Here is a 21178-nt window from a genome sequence, read left to right as displayed (position 1 = left end):
TCTAAACGCAAAGACAATTTATTTTCCTGTTAAAAACTCACCAAGCGCAGACCCTTCAGACTCTTGCTCTTGCTTGATTGTTGCTTTCAGACGATGGTTAAAGTTTATCTTCATAATCGGAGATATAAAAAGCGGCAACGCTGATTGCCGAGGGCCTGTGGGGGGGGGGGGGGGGGGGGGGTCTCCTCAGTGGATAATACGAATCATATCATGATTGGTGCGCTGAACAACACGGTTTTAGTAAGTTATATGTATGTATTTTTATGGCAGAAATATCCTGTAGATTCACAACAGTGGAGCGAAATTTGATTTCTGAAGCACTTTCTGGGATTCACCTTGCGGCCTATCAGCTGCGTGCTGGTCAGAGGAAAGTGTGCATGTTGTCTGCGCAGGGGTGGGATGGGAGAAAAGTGGTGGGGAGGAGTTCAACTTTTGTGAGTACTTAGGTTTGAAGAGTTTCAAACGAGCTGTTTTCTACCCGAAGGGAGGGGCTGCTGTGAAGAGCAGCAGACTGAAAGAGATTACTCAGACATGCGTGGATGAAGGCAAATAACATTTTGGGGGTGGTTTTAAAGGGAAATCAACTTTGTGGCATTTTTAAAACCTTAAAAAAGTGGATTTTGCATGATATAGGTCCTTTAACGATTTCATTATGCTGTTTAAAGTATTCTCCAGGAATTGAGATCGGAAGCACCATTGACAAATAATTAAATGGTGGTGCATAACCATTTTTATAGTAGTAACCTTACCCCACAATGTTAAATTCAGACTTTTCTAGGCTATTCTTGATCTTACTAAGAAGAGGAATCATATTAATATGGATTATAGCTGATAGGTTTGCACACAATTTTACACCCAAATACTTCATGCCAGAGGAGAGCCACTTCAAATTACCCGCAGCCACCATCGCTGGATGACAAGTTTTAGACACAGCAATAGCTTCTGATTTATGCCATTGATCTTATAGCCAGAAATTTGGGAAAATAAATCAATCTTGTCCAGAAGAGCCTGGGTAGAGGATACAGGATCTGAAACCAAACACAAAATGTCATCAGCATAGAAGAAGAGCTTATGTTCTCTTCCTCCTGCAAGAACCCCTTTAATACTCGTCTCTTTCCGTATTGCAGCAGCTAGAGATTGTATAACAAAGGTAAACAGGATAGGAGACATTGGATCCTCCTGCTTTGTACCCCGAAACAGCCTAAAAAACTGTGATGTCCATCTAATCACCGCTGTACTTGGTTTTGCATAAATCCAACTCAAAAATTCCTTCACAAAACCAAATTTTTCCAACACATACAATAAAAACTTCCACTCTACTCGATTAAATGCCTTCTCTGCATCAAGAGAGAAGGCAGCTACTGGTACATCTTTATCATAATTTTGCCACATCAGATTAAGTAACCTCTGAAGATTGTCGGAGGAACACCTCCCTTTAACAAAACCTACCAGGGTCGGAATGAATTAGAGATGGTAATACTTTTTCCAGTCTCAACCTGTTTTTAAAGCAGCCTGGAGAACAACTGACTGGAAAAACTACTGACTGCTTTAATGGAGGTTTAACTCCAAGATACATTCAATAAAGGAGAATAACCATGGTCTTTTGATAAAGCCATAAGAAATAACACCACCAGAGCAAAGATAATGACGAGAACAGCAAGGTTAATATTGGTACTTTAATCTGATAGATGAAGTTAATGACATGAACTGAAAACATACATATGGGAACTTCAAGAAAAATAAGGTGTTAAAAGTTCTAATTCAAATTCATCTAAGTTTTCTAAGAATGACAACCCCCCCCCCCATTAACGGACAACGCACTATGGACAATCTTCAGCCCCCATATCCATTAAAGGTTGTATAGAAGATCTTTATTACGAACAAAAATGAATTAAAGCTAAAAAATGGCGTTACTAAGCTGCAGCAGCCTTGTTTTTATCATGATCAAAAAAAATAAAATAAAAATTAATCAACTCTGGAGGTTGTAAAATCAATATTACTTTAGCCAATCAATAACGAGGTAGCCTCGTTATCTATTGGTTTTCTAACGTGTCAATCAACCTCTCTACATTTTTAGCGTAACTGTCATGCTCCTACGCACTTTACGTACCCCCCTCCTGTTGTCGGCACAACACTCCCCCATGCGCTCCACCCCACTCCCCCCATGCTAAAGCTCTGCTGCCGCAATCAACACCTTTTCACATGTAGACTAGAGACAATTTTTCTTAATCATAGCTACAACGTGCTGCCATTTGGCGAAAATGTATGTTTAATCTTAAAACAAGACTTGTATGAAAAAGTCCGGAGAGTGGGGGGGGGTTGTTCACGTCTGCCGGCTGCAGCGCACACAGACCCGCTGTGAGCTCCGAGCGTGAGTCTGCTCCAGTCCTGCAGCTCCACACAAACCTCCCCGTCCTCCTCTGATCCACCCGAGAGCAGGGACGGGTCAGGGACAGAGTTTGGCGCAAGTACAGGATTTTACTCATATTCGCTGTGTTTTGTGTTGTTCAAAAGGACACGTTGGTAGCTATGTGTTAGCGCTATGATGCTAAGTTGCTACTTGCTACTTGCTACTTTCTGCGTAAGGAGGAGGCGGTCCTCCGGAGAGGGAGTGTGGGTCACGCATGCGCAGCATTTCAAAAAGGACTAACTGTCACTGGATTTCTCCCTCCGTGGAAAATCCTCTATACAACCTTTAATGTATTAATTCCTCCAATTTAGATTTTATACTTGTGCTTTTTAAATCTGTTCTTTCTTTTGTCTGTTTGTACCTCAAACAAAACAAATTCCTCATATAGGCTACTATATCTATAATATCTGACCATATGAAGGTCATTTATAGTAATCATATATAGTGTTCATGTAAACACAGTGAGGAAGTGAAGCCTACTGCAGCTCATTGTCCTCTACCGTCATGTTGTCGTTGAATCTTCTTTGTATTTATTGCAGTGTCAAGATTTGTTCTCTACAGTGGGGGCAAAGGAGAACTCCAAGAACACATATACACACCTGCATCTATAGACTGAACAGTAAGCATCCAAAATTTTCTTTAAACTCTGAACATCGGTCGCTTTTCAACTTGATCAGATTCCTTTTCAAAAAGCTTTATGACTCCAGCTTTCCTCTATTCAATCCCAGCATCGTATCAACAGTACAACATAATTAGTATTTTAGAAGCTTCAGGAAGGAGGTAGGGCTTCAAAATTCGACAAATAACTTTCAGGCAGAGGTGTGAACACAGCCCACAAAGCTCATCCTAATTAGAGCCAATTTCGCCAAATAACGATCCTTAATTGATTGTGTTAACTGGACATTGCTCCGCCCTGTACGGGCAGCAGAAAGGACTTACTGGAGTCAAACCAACACAGATGTGATCCTGAGGGAAGTCAGAACAACATACTAAATTTTCAGATTTCTAGGTTGAAAGCGAACAATTTTATCCCTTGACACTGGGGGGAAGCAGGGTTTGTGACCTTTACACTCTCAGAGCCTTTATGAGCAGTCTGGAGACTCAAAACCAGATTGCTCACTGAAACCTGTCCCACGTTTCACAAGAATACGGCTACTCACCTGTGTGAGTTCTCATGTGGGCCAACAAATAACATCGAAGACTGAAACTTTTTTCACATTTTCCACAAGAATAAGGCGTCTCACCTGTGTGAGTTCTCTTGTGGGCCAAAAAATGACTGTATCGAGAGTAACTTTTCCCACATGTTTCACAAGAATGTGGCTTCTCAGATGTGTGAGTTCTCATGTGGACCGATAAATTACTCCGTCCACCAAATCTTTTCCCACATGTTTCACAAAAATATGGCTTCTCACCTGTGTGAGTTCGCATGTGGACCAATAAATTACTCCGTCCACTGAATCTTTTCGCACATGTTTCACAAGAATATGGCTTCTCACCTGTGTGAGTTCGCATGTGAGTTTTCAAACTACACTGGACATTAAAGTTTTTCCCACAAATCTCACAAGAATATGGCTTCTCACCTGTGTGGGTTCTCATGTGGACCAAAAAATGACAATGCTGACGAAAATGTTTCCCACATATTTCACAGGAATATGGCTTCTCACCGGTGTGAGTTCTTATGTGGCGCAATAAATCATAATGTGCTGAGTAACTTTTCCCACATGTTTCACAGGGATACCGCTTCTCACCTGTGTGAGTTCTCATGTGGACCGAAAAATGAGAACGTTGCCTGAAACTTTTCCCACATATTTCACAAGGATATGGCCTCTCCCCTGTGTGAGTTCTCATGTGGACCAACAAATCATTCTTTCGGTTGTAACTTTTACCACAGATTTCACAAACATTCTTCTTATCAGTGACAGTTTCTAAGTTTTGATATTTTTTACATTTTTTACGGAGCGTTTCACCACATGTTTCCTCACATTCAGCCTGCTTCTTTGTCACAGGAAAGTTTTCCACACACCCACCATGAAATATGCTGATTTTTTTAAGCTCTGTATTTATCTTTGATTCTAAGTTATGTTTCTTCACATCATGGACTTCAGAGTCATGAAAGAGGAACTGATTAGTGTCCGGTACTTCTTCTGGTTCACTCAGGTAACTTTGCTCCTCAATACTTTCAAACTTCAGTGGAAGTTGCTCTGCCACCTGGCTGATACCCAGTTCATCAGTCTGTGGAGGTTCTGGTTCTTCTGGTTCCTCTTTGATGTGTGGAGGTTCTGGTTCTTCTGGTTCCTCTTTGATGTGTGGAGGTTCTGGTTCTTCTGGTTCCTCTTTGATCTGTGGAGGTTCTGGTTCTTCTGGTTCCTCTTTGATCTGTGGAGATTCTGGTTCTTCTGGTTCCTCTTTGATCTGTGGAGGTTCTGGTTCTTGCGGTTCCTCTTTGATCTGTGGAGGTTCTGGTTCTTCTGGTTCCTCTTTGATCTGTGGAGGTTCTGGTTCTCCCTGATCTCCACAGCGGCTTGTTTCCTGTTTAAAGAGCTGCTCCTCTCTACAGTCGTGGTTCTGTGGGAGCTCTGGAGGGACAAAAAGTACAAGATAATAAGAACAGGAATGCCAAAAAGGATTATTTTGATGATCAACAAGTCAATTATTTTTGCCATTCGTCGACTAATCGGATCACAAGTAAATCGCAGCCTGCAGTTGACCTATTGCCCTAAAACCCATAGTGGCAAAATGCTTTGAGAAGCTGGTCCTAAAGCACATCAGGGACTACCTCCCCCCCAGTTTCAACCCCCAAAAGTTTGCCTGCAGTACAAATCCACCGATGACACCATCTCCACTGCACTCCACTCTGCCCAGCACCACTTGGAGAATTCCTGGGACCTCAGTCAGGATGCTCTTCATAGACTTCAGCTTGGCCCTCAACACCATCATCCCGGACATCCTAACATGCAAGCTGGCTGACTTGTACTTCCCGCCTACCACAAGCACCTGGATCGAAGACTTCCTCACTGATCGCCCACAAACGGTGAAGATTGGTAACAGGAGTTCTTCCACCTTGTCGCTCAGTCCTGACTTTCCTCAGGGCTGTGTGTTGAGTCCAATCCTGTACACCATCTACACATACCACTGCACACCCACACATCCCTGCAATACCATTATCAAGTATGCTGACGACACCACTCTGGTAGGGCTCATCACTGAGGACAATGACTCAGCCTACAGAGATGAAGTTCGGTGACTAACTGAACGGTGTGTCAGAAATAACCTTACACTGAACACCCGAAAAACTAAGGAAGTGGTCATGGACTTCCGCAGGTGCAAACCTGACCCTCCTCCCCTCCGCATTAAAGGTGTCGATGTGGAGAGGGTGCCCACCTTCAAGTTCCTCGGGACACACATCTCAAGGAACCTGTCCTGGGTGGCCAACACAACATCCCTGGTCGGAAAAGCCCAGCAGGACTCGCTGGTGCGGTCACTTCCTGGCTGCCGGATGGAGTAGCTGCACTGGTCCGTATTCCGGAACTCCTTAACTTCTTCACGGTCTTTATGTCATTTAACTCACTTTTTTCCCTGTGGAGTGTGCATTACTGTGTGACGCAGAGCACGGCTTTCTCAAAATATGTCTAAAACATCTAAGAGAGAAGATCAAGAAAAGGAAGTTATCATGAGCTCCATCATGGCGCTGCTAGCAACAAAGCTAGTCAAGCCACAAGAGTCACTGGTCACGGAGTTTAAAATGACCTACGCCAACTTGGAAGTGAAATTGGACAATTTCCAGGCCACCGTTATCGACCACCAACAACGCATCACCAAGCTGGAGGACTTTGCGGATTCTGCTCCAAGTGAATGATGTGAGATACTCTTTCAACAAAGCCGTGACCTCACATAGACGGCTGTGATATAAAATAATGCTTTGTTTTCAAGTTCTCAGGAACACAGTGCGACGGCCGCTCTGTTAGAGACGTCCGCTAGTCTCGTAAGATCTGGCTATATGACATGGCATGGCTAGAAGTCATGGCAGAGCGGAGCTGGATTCTCCTCGGAGCAACAGCCTTGCTCTCAATCAGCTGTGTGTGTGCATAGTCTGCAGTCCTGAATAAATCCTCCTTGTGCAGCGTCAACACTTTGACTCATCATCTCTGATTCACCAAAAATTCAACAAAAGGCTGAACTTCAAGACCTGCTTCAGGAATGCCGAATCTACAGAAGAAGTACAAAATGGTCGATACAAAATGGGCAATACAATAACAATAAGTTGGGATTGTTTTTGAAAGAAGACTTATTAGAGAAAACAAATTTCTGTATTTTCATTTTCAGGTGGAACAGTGAAAACATTTTGGTCCTTGTGCACCTTCTGCCACATCACCTCATGGCCGCAAGAAACCAGGAAAGCTCTCTGCAAGGGAAGCCAGTGAGCACCTTGTGAAGTTCATTAAGGTGAGGTTACAGTCAAATGCAGTTTGGAAGATTTGGCTGCCATGGGTAGCGCTTGTAATTTTTTTTTAAGAGCTGGGAGGAGTTGTTTTCAGGTGTGCATCTTTATCAGGACAATAGTCCTTCACAGCAATATAGAGGGTCAGAACAGATGTGGGAATTTCAGAACCACCAATTTTAATAAAGTATCCAAAGATGCAGCAATCAAAAGAGCAGGAAAACTTAAAGGAGGGAATCTATTTCCTGTTTAAGAAATTCTGTAGCATTTACTGTTTGTATGTATATATCTACCCATGTTTGTAAAGTGATTTTAAGCTGAGCTTGGTTTGAGCAGTTATGGCATTTGATTATCAATACTGGATTAGTACTGTACACCACTGGTAATGGATTTTGATATATTGTCTAAATTGTAAAAACATCTGTTAAAGTGGCTATTGTTTTTGTCTTTAAATGAAATTAAAAAAGTGTGTTTTAAAAGTACTGCATTGTGATAAAAAGCAATCTCTATGATTACCAGCTAACAGCAACTACTCTAATAAAACACATTGTGTCCAAAGTCAGAAGCAGTATGTCTGATTCATTAAAACTTGTTTATTAATAATTAAAAAAAAGTTTTGATTATTTATCTATATTTGTGATTAGTTTAGATTTTTCTCTATAGAGTCTATATAGAAAAGCTCATTTCCATGTTTCCATTTCACCCATTCAAAATCATCATCCCATTCAAGAAAATGTAAAATCATGTTGAGAACCAGTATATTCAAGCTGTTAATGAACTGTGACTTATTTTAAAGACACTAAATGAAGTTCTTGCGTCACAGACTGGGACTAGCAACCAAGGGCATCGAGACAGCATCAAGGAAAGTCGTCAACCCTATTTTCTGGCAGTGGGAACCCAGAGAAGTGCGATCTGCAAGTATTTCATCGTCATTGACAAACACAACCTAACCGGCAAGTCACTGGACTCTGTTGCCTGTTTTGATGAGCTTTTTAAAACTCATTTAGTTTTTGGAACTTCATACAACCAAGAGCTGGCAAATGTGTGCAACTTTTTGTAAACCATCATCTATAAAATATATGTTTCTACCACCAAAGTGAGTCCCATGGTTGCTGAAGTGAGAGCTCGGATGCTGCACTGAGTTGGTGCAAAGATGCTGTGTTTTATTTGCAAATGTCATCAGACAGATGTTAATTCCCTGATAAAGCACTTTAAGTTGGTTCACGGACGTTGCTCAGGAAAAACTCTTCGTCTCAAGTGTGGTCAGTCTGGTTGTTTGCAGGTTTATGGAACATTCTCTGGATTTAGAAAGCACCTTGATATTGCACATAAGTATCATAGTTCTGATCCTGGTTCTGATCCTGGCGAAGGCCGTGCGACAACTGAAGATGTAACATTCATTTAGAGGATTTGCCATCAGCAATTCCCCTTCCTCACTCTGTCCTTGTCAACAAGAGTCTTGTAGACAGCTGTGCTACTCGAGTAGCTGAACTTAAAGAAGCAGGTGTGGCTGAAACGGTCATTAACTCTCTCGTGATTTCTATGGAGGAGATAGTTCGTGATGTTCACGATCAAGCAAAATAATCTGTGAAGAAGTATTTGTCATAAGTGGAGCCTGACAGAGGTGAAGTTGAGGGTAAAATTGATGAGTGTTTTGAAAAAATGGAAAATCCTTTTTGTATGTCAAACTCTGAAAATAACAGTATTTTAAAGAGAAGTGGGGAAGTGTAGACGCAATTGAATATGTTCTTGGTACAGGATTTGATACTGATATTGAGCAATCGGGCGAGTGGAGGCTATGATCAAGTGGTGGTTACCAATATATTTATGTGAATTCCAGCTTTGAAAACTCTACAGCTCATTTACAGTCACCCTAATAAAAAGGAAATGGTGCAGCCTGATTCCAGTACAGAAGAAGCTGTTCTTAAAGACTTTTGTGATGGAGAACTTTTCAAGAGTCATCCTCTCTTTTCAAAACACAACAATGCTATTCAGATTCAGCTTTTCTATGATGATTTTGAAAATACAACTCAAAATTAAGCTATGTTCACTCATATTCATTTCTTTAAAAAAAAACCCAACAAGTTAACAGCTTCAAAAATATAATTAAAACACTAGCAAAGAAACACCAGACACAAATGGCATACAAGTGGCAGACATTTCACCCCAGCAGAGTGACTACTGGCCCTGGTAAAATGTTGACATTACAAGTGATGGAATGGGACGATGACGTGGCAGAGTCTCTTCAGGTACCAGTTGATGCCAAGGTGTTAGTCGTTAGATGGGCACAATGAAAATGTGTATTGTTCAGATTTAGTTGTTTGTGTGAGGGTTCATTGAGAGAAGCCAGTTTTTCAGAGAATCCACCATGTTGTTGTCAAAGATGGGAAGTTGTTTTTAGTAACTTTTGCCTTGCAAACCATATGTCTCGAAGAGCTATAACTCTTGAAGAGTGCAACATTTTAGCTTCCCACCCTATGCAAGACATTGAATGTAGTGTTTTATCTTTAAATATGGCTTGATGCCCTCTGGATTTTCGCTATCCACTCCCTCTTCAGCTGTTGATAATTTGAAAAACTTGTCAGATTCTCTTTCTAAATTAATATTTGAGCAACCCATCCTTTGGGTAAATATGGATGCTGTATGAAGAGGGTCCTTGGTTTTTTTGTTTTACTTTTTCATGCATTTTATTTGCATTTTATTTGAATGAATAGAACTTTTTGCGTAATTGGGCTGCCACAAAAGATTATTTTGGTAGTCGACTAATCACCGATTATTTTTTCGATTAGTCGACTAATCACATCTTATATAAATTAAATGGAGAACATAGTTTATTCCACCACCATGAAGTTGCTCTTATATAAACATAATTAGATTTCAGCTTTAAGTGTTTAAGGTATATTGCTAACTAAAAATAAAGACAATTCAGATGAGAGTTCATTAAACCTTTATTTAATGGCATAAATTGCAAATACTTGAGTAAAATATGGAAAAGGCACTTGCCTAAACAACACAAAAAATAAATCCTTAACGTTAATTTTTTTTTCTTAATTTGTGTTTAGCATCAAGCATAGCAACAATGAGGCAGGCACCTGTAACTACGGAATTATTGAAGTTTTTGTCTCACTGACTCAAATAAAACAAAAGTGCATTTTGTGTTCAGTGCTCAACTGTATACAATTTTATTACACTCTGACTCTACATAATCCCAAAGTACACAAGGCTCTTGTTCATAGCCAGGACAGTCAGCATTTCTACATGTGTTGGAGACAGACTTCTCTCTTTTGGGAGCAGATGTTCTGCTGCAGAGAAAATCCGCTCTGATGGGGTGAAGCTCTGAAACATAACGTTAGAAAACATCAGCGCGACATCACTTCTTATTAAAACACATCACTGTTAGAACTTTACAGAAAACATGAAATATGTGCTAAAAGCAGCTAATGAATCAAATCGTCACCGCTAATGTTAACAGCTATGAGTAAATAGCAAGTTAGCCCTCTATGCTAATATTATTAGCTTACCAAGACGACGGTCAATCTTCATCTTTGTCTCGAGCCACAACGTCTTCCGTTTCGGGTGCTCAGGGATCGCTGTTCTGCTGCCGTGGAAGGCAAGTTCTGTCCTGCAGATACTGCATCGCACTTTTCTCTGAGGTTTTCTTGAAAAGCTCCCATACTCTGAGCTCCGCTGCCGCCGGGCAGCCATGGCACCAGTCTGGTGTCGCCGGCTGACACGACTGCGCATGTGTGTTAAATACAGAAAGGCAGACGCGGCAGTGGAAAGTGCCGCGGCAGTTTCGGGACAAAAACAATTTAAAAAAAAAAAAAAAATAGACTCGTCGACTATTAAATTAGTCGTCGATGATTTTAATAGTCGACATAATCGTGATTAATCGACAAATCGTGGCAGCCCTATTGAGTAACAGATGCAGCAATTTTAATTTCTGATGGTGCGACATGGTGCTTGTTGAAGCAAATCTGACGTAATTGACAAGTGACATGGTGGATGACTTATTTATGTGTCTTGCAGTGTGTTTAACATTATCTGTTGAGCATTAGTTGTACCATGAAATTTTTTTTTTTTTATGATCTATGTGCTAAGGTGCTTTACTAAACTGCTTCTGATTTATTGAGTCCAGAGAAACTTCACATGTAAGTCCAGAAAAATCAAGATATTTATAGAGTAAATTGCAATTCTGCTTTGAGTAGAAACAGTTTGATAGAGAATAGAATCTGACTCTCTGTAGTATAGAAGGTAATCTATCTTGAATAACTTGTATTTCTATTTTGAGCAAAACATTCTAATGAGGGTAAAATACTGTTCTGTATGTAGTAGAATGCAATCTAGTGAAGAGTAGCGTATGAATCAATACAGAATGGAATGTAATTCTTCATTGAGCAAATCATAATGCTATGTTGAGTGAAATATTATTCTGCATAGAGTACGATACATACAAAGTAAATTTTATTTTATACAACATAGAGTAAAATATCATTATGTAGAGTAAAGGACCGTCCATGCCTCTCATGTCCGCGTGATTGCGCGTTGGTCATAATTGAGAGTGTGCTGGTGCATGCCATCCCTGTGTGGTGCTGGCAGCACAGTGGTTGAAAAGACTACAGTGGGTCACACGAGCAGCAGAGAAGGTGATCGGCTGCCCTCTAAAAACAAACTTATTGACAAGGATAGCACAAGAAAGCCAGGAGCTTGTTTCCACTGTGGTCCTTAAAAAAATAAAAAATAAGTTACAATATGGCACAGTCGGTAAACAAGATTCCTTCAGAATACATAATAGCTTTATACCCTCTAATATTTACTAATATTTAAAATCATACAGTCATTAATAGTGAAAATATCTTACTGTTTTCTGGACTGTAATTCAGCCATCAGGTTTCTTTTCATTTTAAAGTGATGTTTGGATGCGAGCTGCCTGGTAGTAAGAGGTCGGTTGTTCCAGAGGTTGATACCGGTACTCGGGCTGGGCGGTATGGCAAAAATTTCATATCACGTTTTTTTTTTTTTTTTAATTCATACCAGTTTCACGGTATTTGACGGTATTTTTTTTTTCATGCAAGAGTGTTGTTACACACATTTTCTTCTAATAAGAAAATAATTACTGCAGTTGATTGGCTTTAAATAGCCCCTTTTACTGTCATAAGGACTGTATCATGTTTTTTTTTTTTCAAGCCCAGATTGCGTGATTGCGATAGTTATCTCAACCCGCTTGGTTTTTTTTTTTTTGTCCTCATATGCAGTCCCTTTAGCGAACGCATCTTGAATGGACGTCTGACTGCTACTTGCAGATTGAGCTGTGGATGTGGAGGGTGTGGATCTTAGTTTCTGACATTCCTGGTACTCTAAAACGTGTTTTCGGCTGAGGTGGTGAAGCTAATTGCTAGTGTTAGCACCGCCGGCTAACCGCTTCTGCTCGACAGCATTTGCAAAAGATAGTTGTTTGATCCACGTCCGACCTTTTAAAGCCGAAAAACTTCCAAACCACAGACGTGGCTCCTCTTTTTGGTATTAGTTCCTCTGGGTAAACAGCGTGTGATTCACTTTGAGAGCTCTCGCCGGCAGCCAACAACACGCTGTGTTGTTGGTGTGCAGCCATGAAATGGGTCCCCGCTGAAACACTTTACCGCCGCGCACGTTCCGGACGTTGTTTGGGCTGTTCACCGGTATTGCGGTATATGAAAAATTCATATCATAACGAAAATAAAAACCGGTATTCGGTACAAACCGGTACACCGCACAGGCCTAACCGGTACAAATAAAACAGTTTTTGCTATGAACACCAGGTCTTTGTAAAACAAAGGCTAAGACGCTGTTCCTCCTCCATGTTTGACTGCTGTGCTCTACATTGGACAGAAGGTACGGCGGGGCTGTTCCATGCTCAATGTCACACATGTGGTTGAGTTTTACTGCTTGGACCCAATACTCAACAGGGAGCATGTCTGCTCGTTTGGCCTCACTCGTGGCACGGTGTGGTTCCTGTCCCTCAATTTTAATCGCAAACAACATATACTCCATCAACACTCACGAGCCGGGGGGGGGGGGGCAATGGGGTCTTCTGCGCCCCCGTTTCCGGATTCCTTCTGGTGGGGGGCGCTGTTGTTTTCCCCACAGGCCTGGGGTTTGGACCGGCTGTGGTTTGGGGGGCTGCTGGCTCTGGGGGGTGCATACCTGTCTGCAGCGGTGGGGTTTGGGGGTGGGGGGCCTGGATGTGGGGTTCGGTGTTCCCTTGCCTTCCGGGGGGTCTCCCACGGGACATGACGGTTGGATGATGTGGGAATGTGAGTGTGTTTGGGTTAGGGTTGACTCTGTGTGTGTGTGTGTGTGTGTGTGTGTGTGTGTGTGTGTGTGTGTGTGTGTGTGTGTGTGTGTGTGTGTGTGTGTGTGTGCGCGCGCGCGCATGTGCTTGCTAGCGTGTGTGTGTGAGTGTCAGAATGTGAGTGTGTTTGGTTTAGGGATGAGTGGGTGGGTTTGTGTGTGTCAGTGTGAGTGGGTGTGAGTGTTGGGTTGGGGCGGGGGGGAGTGAGGTGGGAGAGGACAGGGTGGGAGGGGTGGGTCAGGGGGTGGACGGCGGGGTGATGCCCTGGATCTCGGGGTGCGTGTCCGGAGCGCTGGGGGGTGTACTGGCCTGGGGTGGGGAGCCGCCCGTGTGAGCCGGTTCTCCCGGGTGGGTCATGGCCCTCCGCCTGTGTGACTCAAGATAGTCGTTGAACTGAAGAAACACTACATGTTCCAAAACCTTTGATAAAACATTCAAGATCGATACTGGCCCATAATTAAAAGCCTCAGTTCCATCTTTATTTTTATATGATGGTACAACTCTAGCCATTTTCAGTACATCAGGAAACTGACCTGTGCATATGGAAAAGTTTACAACATGAGTGACTGGACAAGCTAACACCGAAGCACGGCCCGAGGGCTGTCGCGGTCATTGCAAAAATGAAATATCGCGATGTCACGAAGCCCACCGCGGTGCATGATGGGCCATCGCCACCACCGCATTGCCACAACCACGTTGAGCAGGGAGCAAAGGCGCTTACGCTGGTAGCAAAAAACAACGTTACTTCGCCCATTTGGGAGCATTTCGGATTTAAACCAAATGAGAAGGGGGAGCCGGACAATTTAGATGAGCCAATTTGTAAACTCTGTGGCAAAATAGTTCAGGTTAAACGCGGCAACACAGCGAATTTAAGGGCTCACCTAGCTTGCTACCATCCGGCTGTGAAGCTGCAGGCACCGCCGCCTCCTGCCACGCAGAGCCACGGGGCTCATGCCGGTCCCAGCCGACAACTTGGACTTGTCGAAGCCTTCGCGAGAATTGGAAAATATAACAGAGACACTGACAGACATAAACGTCTAACAACCGCTGTTACACAGTACCTAGTGGAGGAGATGGTACCATGTTCTACAGTGGAGAAACCTTCATTCCGGTCCCTTCTCGAGAAATTCGATAAACAGTACCAGTTGCCAGGTAAAACCTACTTCTCTGAAACTGCTGTGCCGAAGATGTAAAACACAGTTTGAGCATCGGTCCAGAGTGAGCTAAAAAATGTGGACTTTTTCTCTGCCACCACTGACATGTGGTCAAGCGTAAATATGGCTCCTTACATGAGTCTGACTGTACATTACCTGGGCACAGACTGGACTCTGAAATCACGCTGCCTGGAAACAGTGTTTATGCCGGAGAACCACACGGCCGACAACATCGCAGAGGCTCTACGCGGCGCATTTGCTGAGTGGTCTTTGGACGAAAAGAAGCTGGCGTGCATTACTACGGACAATGGGGCAAACATCGCTGCAGCAGTGAGAAAGTTGGAGTGGACATGGCTGAACTGCTTCGGACACAATTTACACCTCGCAGTGACGAACGCAATGGCCAGCGTTACTGATCGCACATCCCGAGCGATGGGTCAGTGCCACTCCTTAGGGGGTGCATTCTCCCACAGCTGGCTGAAGAGGAGGGATCTGGCCAAGGCGCAGACGGAGCTCCAAATCCCACAGAACATAATGGTAAGCTAGCTTTTAGAAGCAATTTAACTGTCCTTTATTATGGTCAAACTAAATAAAATAAAATAAAAAAAATCTCCCAGTTTTGCTTTGTATTCTTCTTTTTACTATTATTATTATTATTATTATTAGTCGCAGTGGTATCAGTATATAATTAATGTGGACGAAGTCCCTTAAATTAATCATTTATCCTTGTTTACTTTGACTTTCCGCCGGTGGTTTTTGTAATGCTCTGACCAATATTGACGTGATATTAACTTAGGCTGGACAAGATTAATATCATTTTTAACAATAAAAATGGGTTATTTGAAGAAATTGGAGGTGCTAAGAATTGATTCAAATGAATTAAGGATTTATATATGTTTTTAGACGTTGAATGTCCATCAAGGCTGATAACGAAGTCAAGCGCACTATGACCAAAATAGAATTCAGCAGCTTTTTAAAATGAAATACTTTGAATTAATATAGAGAAATAATTTGGAGGGGCTTTTAAGATTTTTACTCTTTTTACTGTTATCTTCTAATTCCTTATTGACTTTGTGCATTGGAAGATAGTATCATACGAGTTTTGTCCATAATTTGTTGAATAAAAAAATAATATAAAATTAATGTTTAAGAAAAAAAATCTGAAATTACCTTTTCCCGTTTTACAAAATTTCTGGTCTGATCTCACAGCCTCCTTTGCCTGTGTTAATGTAAACAGAGTCGCTTGTGTGCCTTCAGATCTATTTCATATTGCATGTCTTGTCGCATTTATTTTTGTACTGATTCATTTCTTATTTGTTATTGTTCCTAATTTTCGGACATATTAACTTATATTTTACCTAGATAAAGTAACCCTTTTTTTACTTAATATCTAATTTGTTATCATTTTTGTTTATTTAATATTAGTATAGGCCTACTTAGTTATTTTTATCACTATTCAAATTAATAAGGTTTTTGTAAGGGAAATAAGGTTCTGTAAGGGAGTAAACAAAAGTTGATTGCTTCGGAGGTTGATATGTTGTGTGATAACACAAATGGGGGCCAATAAATCTAATAAAAAATACAAACAATCTTTTAAAAATGTTGCCCAAAATTCAGAGCGTAAACATCCAGTCTTAAATAGCAGTTGCTAGCTTTTTTATACTTTAAAAAATATTTTTGTTTAGAAAAAAATACAATGAAACGAAAAATAATATATATATTATATGTTTACTTTTAATCTAAAAAAAATCAGAAGATAATTTCTGTCCATTACTCCGTCCATCCAGGACTGTCCAACAAGATGGGGCTCCAAGCAGAAAATGGTGGACCGAGTCTTGGAGCAAATCCCCGCGATAAAAAGGGTTCTGGATGACCGGCGACATCAACATCTCATCCCCAGCTGGCAGGACATTGCAGTTCTGGAGTCGGTGATTAAAGCCGGCAGCTGAGTTTACGGATCTGCTGTCTGCCGAGAATTATGTCACGGTCTCATCAATCAAACCTGTCTTGAAATTCCTCAGGGAAGATATTTTACAACCTTCAGATGAAGACACCACTCTGACCTCAGAAATCAAACAGAGAATGTGCAGTGTTCTCGAGGAGAAGTACCGATCAGCTGCTCTTCAAAAAACCTTGGCAAAGTCCTGCTTGCTGGACCCAAGATATCGGAGCAGCAGTTCTGATGAGGATGGGGAGGTGAAGAGCGAGCTGATCGAGGAAATACTACACCTGGAAGATGGAGGGGGCGGGGCCTGTGCATCAGCTGCTGTCCAGCCAGAGGCCTCGGCGCAGCCACCGGAGGCAAAAAAGAAAAGAAACACTCGGAGACCTGCTGAAGTCACGGACAAGCACATCCGCAGCTGTCCCGAAGAGAGTCAGAGTCGACCTGGAGCTGACTCGCTACCTGCAGGAGGAACCTCTCGACCCTAACGACAACCCCCTGGCGTGGCGGCGCTACAACCAGGAGAGATTTCCCTTGCTCTCCACAGTCGCACGCAAGTACATGTGCATTTGCGCAACAAGCGCACCATCCGAGAGGGTCTTCAGTGTCGCTGGAAATGTGATCACCCCTTTCAGATCCTCTCTCAAACCACACAAGGTAAACATGCTGGTTTTCCTTTCGCGTAACAAGGACATGATGACAGACCTATAAATCGCCGTCATTTGTGTGCATGAATGTGAAATTATAGTGTCCAATATGTTAAATTTTGTATATTACTTTAAATAAAGACTTAAAAAATGGGCAAGTGTTTTTTTCTTTTTCGGTAAGATGCTGCAGTCAAATGTAAAGCTTGCTCCTGAATTTTGTTTTTTGGTTGAGTCAGAGAAATTGTGCATTTTGCATCTGTGCTTTGATCTATATGTGTTATACAATTTACACACACACACACACATATATATATATATATATATATACATATACATATATATGTATTAATGTGAAAGTGACAAGCCTCAAACGAAATTACACAGAGTTTATTCATTTATGAAGAACTAAGATCAGGGTGTGAATTGGCCGTTTTGACTCCTTTTCCTTTTACCTTGATATTTCAGCCTCAGAAATGTTTATTTAAAAGAAGTATTTAGGGCTATCAGGACAAAGTGTCCAGTTGAACTCCTGCTGTCCTGTGTGGCTGAAACCAGCTCACATCTGAGGGAGAGTCGGCCTCTTCCTCCACCACCACCTCCATCCTCCTCCTCCTACACCACTCTGAAGTGTATCAGCTGTCATGATCTCGTAATAAATCACCTCATAATTATCCTTAACCAACACACCAAAAATACACTAAACGGTACACTACAAATAAATTATTCATTTAAAATAATCTGTCTTATTACTCTGTAATGAGAATTCGCTCTTGCTCAGGGACTATTTCTTTCATCAAGCGTATTGATAAAAAATTTTCCGTCTCTCATTATCTAATGTGGAGCAGTTTTCAACCAATAGGAAAGCAGGATTCTGGGGGTTTTTTTTCTTGATTTCCATAAAGTACAATCATGTCACGTGTATCCCTCTTGTATCCCTCACTGAATCACCTGTTTTACCTTTAATCCTGCTCCAACAGCGCTGCAGCCCCGCTGGATTCACAACACAGCAGGTGCCTTTTTATTTCAGTCATAACTCTGGTTTTACTTAGTCTATTAACTTGATTCAAAATCTGGTAAAGAGTTTGAAGTCTCCCCTTTCAACAAAAGTTAAAAAAAAACCCCAACGTTGACAGGCTCTGTACTGCAGCAGCTATGTCACGGTAAGTTAATCATGAGATTTTGACAGCGGTTCAACAAACAAATTTGCTAAATAGATTAAAAAAAAGAGAAAAGATGGTGCGTTTATATTGCAAATCGCGATGTTGAGTCGCCCTGACATATCGCAGGGGAAATTTCTCAATAGCAACAGCCCTACACGGCCCTTGATGAAACGTGCAGGTATACTGTCCAGCCTGGTGGCTTTGTTGATACTCAGACCACTCAATTCCATTGAAACACTCTCCACACGCTGAAGCTTAAATACATTCTGCATGCAACATTGAGTTTTCTATGATGTTCTTTCACAAACTTCAAACCAAAATTACCCGTACCAACAGGTAGTTTTTCCACGAGAGAGGATGCTACAGTCGTAAGAAACTTGTTGAAGTAAGCAACAAACATAGCTTTATCAAAATTTATTGTTACACTGATTTTCGACCTAATGTTATCTGACTTGGTTTGATATTTTCAAGTTGTAACGAGAGATTTGAACAGTTTCCACAACTTTTTGGGGTCCTTCTTATTTTTACTCACCACACTTGCAAAGCAGGAAGCTTTTGCCTCTTTCTTACTCTTGTCAACAAGGTTCCTGTACTACACACACTTGACAATACATGTTCTTCTCTTTTTTGTCTGATTTGTAAAGCATTTACCAATCTGTTACTAGGTTTAAGAATGACTGTGTTAAAATTACCAAGAACCACAGCCTCACACTCTGAAAGGATCAGACCACCGCCGCTTGATGCCTCCAGCTTTTCAAAGAAGCTTGTTGCTTTTCATAAAAAAAAAACCGAACCAAGTGCTTAACAGTATTTGAAATATAATAATAAAATATTATAATATATATAATATATATATATAAAAATATAATTAAAACAAAAAAGCTCACACACACACACACACACACACACACACACACACACACACACACACACACCTCAAAAATTACTCTACCCCTCTTACCACCCCACAAATATTTTCTCTAGAACCGTCCCTGTGAGTGGGCATTTACAGGGACAGCCAGAACCATGGAGATCCTCCACCAGTCACATTCATGTGTTCATTCACATGTTTCCATACCTGTTCTGTGTCTGCGCTGACCATCAGCCTCCATCTCGTACTGGACCACAGTTTCTTCAAACACGCTGAATATTTCCACAGCAGCAGCAGTTCGTCTCTGGCTGCTGAAGTCTCTCAAACAGTGGTGGGAATTGTCACTTTCACCATCAGGAACAGTCACCTCAACAAGCTCTTCCTCCTCTTTCATGTGTGGAGCTTCATGTTCCTCCTGCTCCACACTGGAGCTCATCTTCTGCTTTACCAATGTGTTGCTGTGGATTCTCTGGAGGGAAACAAGACAAAAGTCACTGATGTGATGGAAGGGAAGATTTTACACTGATGGATGGATGAGACAGGACAGACTGCATTTAAAATACAAACATTTACAAACAAAAAGTCTGCTTATTTCAAGAAAACTGACAGTAGTGGGCTTTAAAGAATAAATGAGAAAACTGTCTGGATGCAGCATCAGCTTCAGAGTGAAGTGAGGAAGGAGAACAAAAATTTAAGAGATGAACAGTGTTCCATGCAAATATACTTTATTCTCATGATAATAAATCCGAGCCAGTTCCAGAAGATTTTCCAGAATGTCTGTATTATAAACACGAACTGTCAAGCTTGATTTATGCTTGACCCATCTGTGAGGTTTGTGCAGCTTCATGCAGATAAATGATGTATTTTGAGCAGCTACAGCCCCTCACACACTCATTCTAAAGAAGAAAATGTATTTGACACACCTCAAAATTCTTCAGAAAATAAGCATAATGCACACGACAAACAGCACAACTGAAGAGGAGGACTGAAAATTTCATTTTACAGAGACAAGAAACACAGACAAGGAGGAAGTCACCAACAGGGAGACTGAAAACACAAGGTTTGGCTCTGCTGTTTCTGATATGCTGGAAAATATCCCAGAACAACAAAAGGAAGCAATAAAATTTAAAAATGACCAACTACTTGATGAGAATGTTCAGCCAGATGGATTGTAGTTGATGTCTCAAGTAGAAATTAAACACAGACGCAAGTTATTCTTACATCGTTTTCTGGATATTTTATTTTCTTTGTCACAGTTTTTGAAAAACAATAAAATTTTCTGGTTCAAGAACGTTACTTGGATTAAAAAAGTGCTGAATTTCTAATTCAGTGCAGTCCTGTATGTTTCTCTCTCCTCTTCAGCAGACATTTTCTAAGCTCATTCTCCTGTCAGGGTACAAATTCCTGTGGTGTCAGGAAGAAGGACTTCAAGTCATTTCAAGCTAAACTTGCAGTCCCAGTTGCTCCTGCGTTGCTCAGACGCTCAATGTGCAACAAGTTGTTGTGTCCTGCTATACCACCTCCCTCCACTCCATTCACAGGATGTTGAGCAGTAGAAGAAGAAGAGCTACTTCCTCTACTCTACTTTAGCACTGTGCTACAGGTCTGTTTGCGATACACTGCCCCCTGCAGTTTGGGAGCAGACGCGCGACGAGGAACAAAGCAACACCTCTCGTGCACGTTCCGCGCCTCACGTTCACGCACAAAGTAGAATCCAGCCTTAAAAGCTGCACAAACCACAGTAACGTTAGCATGTTCGCCCAGACTGAGTGGCAATAAATCACTTCTTCTGTTTTCAAACAGCTCAAGCACCGTTTCCGCTCTTTCTGACACACATGCTGTTTAATGCTGAAGCTTTCTGCTTTCAAATCACTCCTGTTGTTTCACTTTGAACAACAACTGCAGCTGCAGCCTCATTTCTGTCTGCTGGCTTCTAAACAAATGGAACAATCCTCCACCACTCACATTCATGTCTTCATTCACACTTTTACTAACCTGCTCTGTGAGACTTGACTGGAGGTTTCCACTTCTTACTGAACCACAGTTTGTTCACATTTCTCCAGCAGCAGCAGTTAGTCGTTGCTTGATAAACTCTCTCAAAGCCTGAACTGAACTCATTGTTGCTGCACGAGATAAAATATTTCCTCTGTGAGAAACGAGTCACACAACAACACCTTAAACACCGCGCATCACAGCGGCAGCTGAACGCCCGGACAGGAAGGAAG

The 21178-nt window shown here is 41.7% G+C and overlaps 1 protein-coding gene and 1 long non-coding RNA gene across 2 annotated transcripts in view; both read right to left on the bottom strand.

Annotated features, from left to right (window-relative positions):
* The window catches only part of LOC115406113 (gastrula zinc finger protein XlCGF71.1-like), a 143270-nt gene that overhangs the window by 85415 nt on the left and 36677 nt on the right, over positions 1–21178 (bottom strand). The window lies entirely within an intron of this gene.
* LOC115404990 (uncharacterized) lies at positions 4931–21133 on the bottom strand. The gene is made up of 3 exons (XR_003933404.1): positions 20949–21133; positions 19161–19422; positions 4931–4986 (listed from the first exon to the last, which is right to left on the bottom strand). It is a non-coding gene; the product is annotated as an uncharacterized LOC115404990 (long non-coding RNA).

Source organism: Salarias fasciatus, chromosome 18 (genome assembly GCF_902148845.1).
Source record: "Salarias fasciatus chromosome 18, fSalaFa1.1, whole genome shotgun sequence".
Classification (NCBI taxonomy): Eukaryota; Metazoa; Chordata; class Actinopteri; order Blenniiformes; family Blenniidae; genus Salarias; species Salarias fasciatus.
This window is presented reverse-complemented; position numbering and strand designations above follow the sequence as displayed.